Genomic DNA, 8,580 nt, shown 5'->3' on the forward strand with positions numbered 1-8,580 from the left:
CTGAATAAATTTTGTAATTAAAGCTTATTGAGTCTAGTTTCAAATGAAATAAACAAAAACATATTTTGAATTCTGTACAATGAGAAATTTTATTCGTAATGAAGAGTGGTCAGATTAGTCAAACAGTGAAACATGGGAAACTTTGAGAAAAATATGGTATTGATTGGCTAAACCAAAAATTCTGAACATTTTATGGATAGAAGATATATGAGTCTATTTTCAGGGAAAATTAATGGCACTTGATTTGGAGTTTCGTAGCTCCAGTTATAAATGATTTAGTGACTATTGCTCAGGAAGACAGCTTGCAGTAAAATTATTATTATGTGGTAAACATTGACAAAAATTTGTTAATGAGTTACTTTTTGATTTCTTATAAGCTTACTATGATCTGTAGGTGTGGTTGGCCAAATATTGTAAGGGGTTAATACGTAGTTCGTATTTGAATAGTTAGATTAACGTGTTAGTAATCCAATTGTAGGCGGTTCGTTTGTGGATCTCGTCAGCATATCGTCGCAAACAGGTGTGTAACTAACACTCTCTTATAGACTAGATCGGCACAAGCCGAAAAGTCGAAATGTCGAAAAGCCGGTATTTTGAGATCTTGCGAGTGTGTGAATGCTCATGAGATTAATAATTTGATGTATATGGTAAATTAAAGTGATAAGACTACAGAGTGCGCGATTCTGTGCATTTCAATATTTTTGGGCTTAATGGGCCAAAAACGGGGCCAACGGGCCCAAATTGGTAAGAAAACATGGTAAGTGTTTCTGATCGTACGTAAATGGCTATGTTATGTATGAAAACCTTAAGAATAGTTAAATTACTTGAATACCCCTATGTATGCAAAATTACCATTATACCCCTAGGGTTACTTTTGACTGAAAAGCATGACGATCTGATTCTGTATGATGTATGCCATGATTATATATCTATTGCATGGGGACTTGGGTTATACTATGGAGGAAGCGTCCTGGTGGCTATGCCATAATTATCTGATCTGGTGGCTTTGCCACATATATCTGTCCCGGTGGCTATGCCACAATTATCTGATCTGGTGGCTCTGCCGCATATATCTGTTTCCGTGGCTCGCCACAATATTCAGTATCTAGTGACTCGTCACAATATTTGGCACCTCATTGCGATTTACGTGGTGTGTACCGGTTGGGTGAGTTGAGTAGTCTCCCCACATGGTGTAAGGCTGGTACAGGGGTGTTATGGATGAATCTGGTTAGGTTTCTGAATAAACATGTAATATCTGTTCTGTTCTGTTATGGGCCTATAGGCTTTATTCTGAATTCTGTTCTGGGCTAAGGCCAACTTATTCTATTTTTGTGGTTTGAGCTGATATAGGCTATGGTTGGGTTAATTTACACACTGAGTTTCCCCAAACTCACCTCTTTTATTTTCATCCACGCAGGTAATCCCCAACCATAGTGGGCTTGGAGCTGTGAAGGAATTCGGAGTGGTCACCCGTTCTGAAAGTTTGATTTTCTTCTGGTGAACTGGACATCCTTTTATTTACGTTTGAAGTTTTGGGTTTTTAAATGTATTAAGGCCGCTTAATTATTTTTGATGGTTTTAATATGTATTACTAAGATAGGTATTACTTATTTTAACAGTTGAAATTGGATAGCTTTAGGGTGCGTTTTCAAAAAAAAAACAACAATTGATTTCAAAATAACACGACAACAAGCAAATCTTCCGCAATGAAAGTATTTTCTAAAATTAATCACTTTTCCTAAAAATCACTTAATCAAAAAGTTTTTCTTAGAAATGTCCATGACGTTAAGGTGTGGTAATGGCGGTATGCATGTCTAGGATTGGATCCAAAGGGAGCTTGGTACTTAAGCAGTTCGATGGACTCACCACCTCTTTTCTAGTTTCCTACCTGGTGCACAGCTTCCATTCACTTTAACCTATAATGAAATTATCTTTTAAAACACTAAGTAAGTTTTTCTGGATCAACAATATAAAATGTTTTGAACGATTCGATGTGGCATGTCAGATCCGGTCATAACGTCTGGGCCGGGTTTTGGGTGTTACAATGAATGCCTTATCGATTTAATCTATTGGTTACCGAGCCCCATTTGAATCGTATGAATTCGTAGGATAAGAGTGACAGGTCACTAGGGTTACCGTTTTGGTCGAGCTCCTGCATTTGTTGCGGACTCACCACAGCTCGTAAGAGCTTACTATTTCAACTCGTAAGAGCTTACTGTTTCAACTCGTAAGAGCTTACTGATTCAGGTCATCAGAGCTTACCGTTTCAACTCAGTAGAACTTACTGTCCATCAGCTCAGGAGGAGGTTACCAATCATGGCTCGAGAGTGGAAAAGATAATGAATTGACGGATTACTGATGCATATCACCCGAGTATCCTTTCAAGTTCTAATGGGTTCAACGGGCACAAATATTGTTTATACTGATGAGTACTGTTATTAAATGAATTATTGATTATATGATTGAGAGTGAAATGTTGAATATGATGTCCATGATATATGAATTTGGAATGATATATATATTGAGTATTGTATTGAGATAATGGATGATTTCATGTATTTATATTTCTAACCTATTGATGAATGCTTGTGTTAAGCATTTGGAAATTGTATTCAGTTTATCTAATTTATTTACCTTGATTTGGTATAAATGGTAAGTTTAATTCCAAATTTTACTGGCTTACTAAGCTTAAAAGCTTACTCTGTTTCTTTTTCTATGTTTTATAGAGGTTCGTTAGCTCAGCCGCTTTGGACAAGTCGGAGTTTCACATCGCACTATCCAATTGCCGATTGGTACTTTTGAATTTGTGGATAATTGTAAATATGGCATGTATAGGCTAGTTTTAAAGATGATAAATATGGTTACTTGAGATCATGATTTTGGCATATGTTGAGTATAAGTTAAGCCATGTGATATGGCTAAATTTGATAGTATATTTTGGTATGTTTGATAAGTAGTAGATAGAATGGAATTATGCAAATGTTATCTTGATATGTGGTTGACATATGATTGGGAAATGCATGATGTTAATTAAGTATTTGTATACTATGTTGAATTGGTATCATATATGTATAAAATGTATTGAAATGGTTGCCTATTGAGTTCTGAATAGATAAAATTTTATGCTTGTTCATGTATGTGAAAATATGGTGGCAAAATGGCTTTGCAAATAGCCTATTTTGTCCACACGGGCAGAGACACGGGCGTATGTCTCAGACGTGTGTGATACATGGTTAGGTTATACGACCGTGTGTCCCTTTGTGTTGAATTAAAATGAAGTCAGTATGCTCCACACGGTCTCACACACGGGCGTGTGATCGGTTGTGTGGTACAAGTCAGTATACCCCCTAAATGGCACACGGCCTAGCACATGGGCGTGTGACTTGGCCGTGTTGATAAGTCAGTATATCCTACAGTTTTGGCACGGCTTGGTACACAGACGTGTCCTTGGCCGTGTGATGTAAGTCAGTATGTATGCCCTGTTTCCACACGGTCTATGACACGAGCGTGTCTGCTAGCCGTGTGAGGCACACGGCCTATTCACACGGGCGTGTGACCCTTGAAATGTAAAATTTTTTCTAATTTTCCAAAATTTTCATATGTTATTGGTTTAGTCCCGAACGACTTCTAAAGCATGTTTAAGGCCTCGTAGGCCCTGATTAGGGACAATATGATTGTGTTGAATGATATATGTATATGAATGTATGAATGTATGAGATTTTGATATTAAATGATGTGTATTAATCAGTAATACCTCGTAACCCTACTCTGATGACAAATATGGGTTAGGGGTGTTACAACAGCTCTACCACAAGCAATTAAAAGTACCTAATATTTAAACACAGTCCAAGCTCCTAATAAAATGATGAAAATACGAATGAAATGTCCTAAAATGCAACTAAATGTACTTAAGTACAAGCAATTAGCTAGGTCTAAAGTCATGAAATATAACTCTTGTCAAGAGTGATCACACCCCCAAGCCTGAGTTATTGCTTGTCCTTAAGCAAAATACATATGAATGCATGAATGTTAGAATCATCGTAGCAACATAATCGTCGTAGCAACATAATATTTAGTTCTAGCAATCATATATATCAAAATATTTGATCAAGTTCCATAAGCTTATTTTGCAAAGGCAGTGCAGAAAATATTGCCCTAAAAGAAAGAAAAATCCTAAGTATTCATGCAATTTTCACTGTAGCAAGTACCTCCTAATTTACATAGTTCATCTTTTAACTAAATCAGTTTTCCTTCTTCTTCTTTTTGGCCTTATACATACTCAAACACATACATGTCTCTTTATTATGCCTATTTTTTTTACTAGGGATTCAGCTCGTCACATGATTCTTTGACTTGACAATTACAATGGAGCATACACTAAATTGTCGAATACTCAATCATGTTGTGATTTGAATACTCACTAATAAAGCTAAGGCTTTTGAATAAAAAGATGGATGGAGCAAACAACTACCTCCTTAGCTACTCAGCCTATTACTACAGTGGAGTGCCCCTAATTTTCTTTATTACACACTCTTACGCAAACCCATCTTTCTAGTCAATAGCACGATGGAGCAAACAAAGTGGTGCTAACTTACTCGATAATTCTAAACATTGGTGTATTTGATGGCATTTTTTTAAAGAATTTTCTTAGACATTGCCACTGTATTGATTATTGAGTACTTCCATGTTACCGAATATAGCTTTAAGAGTCTCTAAGTTTATCAAATGAAACTTACTATGGATCAATTGTAATCGAAATTAGGACATCCTAATTTTAGGGATCAATTTAAAAGCAAACTATCCTAAGCTAATGTCACCTAATCCACTGTCACAACTTTGTAAGTTTATAGAATAATTAAGCTCCTCATCGAACATCACAGACAAAAACACACTCATCACAGTCTCAACAATTTTTGGCAGTCATGCGTGCCACGGAAAAATGAATGACAAATGAAAAATAAAATATCTCATGCAATCTAGATGTACAATACACGCCCAAACCTAATGGATGCATTATCCTCAATGCATGTACACATATGAATCATGAATGCAAGAACATATATATGTACATAATGAGATGTAATAAAGGAAGAAAAACTTACCAAGCTTGGAACTAAATAGTGGTACTTTAATTGCAGCAAGTGGTCTTTCGTGCACTTATCTTATAACGCATCTGCCTTTTAAGTAAATTGAGTGGTACATCCTCATTTTCATTATCAAATTTGGTGAGTTCATTAATAATTTGATCGATCTTACGATCATGTTCAGTCATCAATTCAGTAGAAAGAGGTGGAATAGCTGCAGTACTATCCACTAGTGGTGCAACTGAGGGATTTGCTTCCTCTTTGTCCCCATGGTTAGTCTTAATGCTGACAAACTTTGTTTTCTCTGGTTCTTCCTCCAATGCTTTGGGTGCATTCTCTTCATTGGCAGGATTTGTCTTAACAGGCTTTGCGTCACCAACCCCTTCCCCTTATACAGTTTATTAAACAAAGGAAGTGAAATAACTATGAGAAATTTAAATTGATAAAATGAAATAAAAAGAATTTTCAAGATGTTGAAGTTAAACATCTCAAAGATCAATGGACTGTTTGACTCGCTCTAAATGAGCACCCCAGTAGTGCTTCAAGCGTTGTCCATAAACTTTAAATGTCCCCATTTTCATGTCCTTGACATCAATAGCTCTATGCAGATATAAATGAGCTACCAAATTGTTCATCAAAATTGAAAGGTCTATTTTGCTTCAGCAAAGTACACAAGGATATCCACTCAAATGAACCTTCATCACTCTTAGACTTGATGTGACAAACTCTTGTGAATTCTTCCTCCACTGCTATTTCTATCAAGTCAATGGCTCAACATTCTTCATTCTCATCAGTACATTTTAGGGTATTAAATACATTGAATGTGATCTACTAATCAGTCATCCTCATGGTCAATTTACCTTTTTGCACATCAATTAAAGTCCTGCCAATAGCAAGAAAATGTCTTCTAAGAATAATTGGCACATCATGGTCAGCTTCACATTCTAAAATAAAGAAATCTGTAGGAAAGATAAATTTATCTACCCTTACCAGTATGTCTTCAATTTTACCTTTCAGATGGGCATAGGATCGATCGGCAAGATGCAAGGTAATTGAAGTAGGTCTTGTTTTCCCAATTCCCAGCTTCTTGAAAATAGATAGAGGCATTAGATTTATACTCGCTCCTAAATTACATAACATCTTACCAACATAGTGATTTCCAATGAAACATGAGATAGTGAAACTCCCTAGGTCTTTTAACTTTGGAGGTAGTTTATCCATCAACATCGTCGTACACCCTTTAGTCTCAAATTCTCTCAATCTACACTTCTTCGACAGTATATCTTTCATGAATTTCACATAATTGGGCATTTGCTCCAAACTTCTACTAGTGGTATATTGATATGGAGTTGCTTCAAGACCTCCTAAAATTTTTTAAACTAAATATCCTGTTTAGAATTATGGAATCAATGAGGAAAAGGTACAGGTGGTCTCCCTTCAGGTTGTTGATATTATTTTTTTGTAGCATTTTTATCGACAACATGATCTGGGTCTGCTACAACATTTTGTTGCTTAATCTTTTTAGATAATGTTTATCGTTCAGTAGGTTCTAAGATCTTTTCCTAATTGCGACTGGATTTGCCTTCCTCTTTCATGGCATCTTGAACAACTTCATCCAACCGAGTCCCACATCTAAGAATGATGGCCTTGTAGTGCTCCTTTTCTTGGGTTCTCAAATTTTCAGTATCACTTGACAATGCTTCTTATGGCCTTGAACTTAAAGCATTCGCTATCTACCCCACTTGATTCTCAAGAGCTTGGTGGGATGCAGTTTGACTCTGGATCACAACATCATTCTTGGTCATATATTCCTTCAAACAGGCTTCAATATATGATGATGATGAAACCGATGCCTGACCTTGCTAGACATTTTTGCCTCAGCATAGGTTGATTATAACCATGCGGTGCATTGATGGCATTCTGTCTTGTAACATTGTTAAAATTCCCCTCACTTTGATTATTCCTACTAAAGCTTGGATTTTTCCTCCACCCTTAATTATAGATTTTGGAATAGGGGTTATTATTCTGATTGAAATTACCCATGTAGCACACAAATGCTGGATTTGATAGGCATTCATCAACCAAATCATCTTCACTACAATAAACACACGATTCCTAAACTGTAGTTGGCCACACACAATTCCTAAACTCCAGTTGTTCTTTTCATTATTTTGATCATATTAGTTAGAGAAGATACCTAGGCTATCAACGAACTGATTGCATCATGCTCTATGGTACTAGCAGTTCTCTTGTACGTCACAACTCTTGTGGTAGGGTACTGATAGTCATTATTGGCAATCCTCAAAATCTCATATGCTTCATTGTAAGATTTTTCCTACAATGTACCATTAGTAGATGCATCAACTACTATTCTCCTATATGCATTCAACCTATTATAGAATAGTTCCATCTGAGTCCAGTACTGAAATCCATGCATCGAACACTTCTAAATTAAGATTTTAAATCGCTCCGAAGCTTCATATAGCGTTTCATCCTCCATTTGCCAAAAAGATGTGATGCCATTTCTAAGTTTTCCATTTGTAGTTGTTGGATTATACCGTAGCATCTTCAGAGCATCTTCAGGCACACCCTGTTGCTTGAACGAGTCACAAACTTCTAGAAAAAGTCATAAATGTAATCTTGGATCTTCAATGAGTAGTCCATCAAACTGTCCTACTATTTGAAACATCTAAAACATTACCTATTTCAATTCAAATTACTGAGCTTGTATTTTTGGCTTGACTATCCCTGGATTCGAATAATCAAATATTGGAACAACATGCTCTCAAATGGGTTTGTCTCGGTCATCATCACCTGACAGACATGAGGATTAGCGCCTTGGCCATTCAGATTACAATTGAAACTAGGATCATTCCCGTTTCTAGCCATGTTTTGCAGCTCTTTTTGCCTTCTTCGCAAAGTTCTTTCGATCTTTAGGTCAAAAGGGTATTCCTTGTTAACAGGAATGCCTCTTCTCATGCACTGATGGAAAACCTGTAGAAACTAAATAAGTCGCTTAAAATGTTACTAAACTGGAACCGAGGCATCGTTCATTCCAACAAACAACCAAATCCTTACCCTCTAATGAACAACAGTGGTTTCACACAACTAAAGCACTGATTGCAAGTCCATATCCCATTGATCTTCTCCTAAATAACAAGATATATGATATTAACACAACTGAAACATCCACAATTGTACGAAACTTCTAAAGTACTTATCAAATGCACAAATCGAATAGAAAAACACTAAACCCAAAGTAGAGATCGACAACAGTTTGAACAGAAAGTGAAAAGGTAATGAAAAGAAGAAAGAAATCGAGAGTGCCACCAATAGAAAAACAACTGACATTAGATTTTTTTTTAGAGGAAGAGAGAACCATAATTTTGAAAAGAAAACAAAAAGATAACAAATAAAATCTGATAACTCTCAAATCTTAGCTCCCCACTGTTTCCTCAACCACAACTACCCACTCACTCAAACTTCCAATCCCATC

The 8,580-nt window shown here is 36.2% G+C and overlaps 1 long non-coding RNA gene and 1 other non-coding gene across 2 annotated transcripts; both read left to right on the forward strand.

The window, feature by feature from the left end:
* The first annotated feature begins 482 nt into the window (after nt 1-482).
* LOC128283803 (uncharacterized) lies at nt 483-1,610 on the forward strand. The gene is made up of 2 exons (XR_008274212.1): nt 483-520; nt 1,418-1,610. It is a non-coding gene; the product is annotated as an uncharacterized LOC128283803 (long non-coding RNA).
* A 5,900-nt stretch (nt 1,611-7,510) lies between these two features.
* LOC128284474 (small nucleolar RNA R71) lies at nt 7,511-7,617 on the forward strand. Its single transcript, XR_008274899.1, has one exon. It is a non-coding gene; the product is annotated as a small nucleolar RNA R71 (small nucleolar RNA).
* The last annotated feature ends 963 nt before the right edge of the window (nt 7,618-8,580 follow it).

The sequence above is a fragment of the Gossypium arboreum genome, chromosome 11 (assembly GCF_025698485.1).
Source record: "Gossypium arboreum isolate Shixiya-1 chromosome 11, ASM2569848v2, whole genome shotgun sequence".
NCBI lineage: Eukaryota > Viridiplantae > Streptophyta > Magnoliopsida > Malvales > Malvaceae > Gossypium > Gossypium arboreum.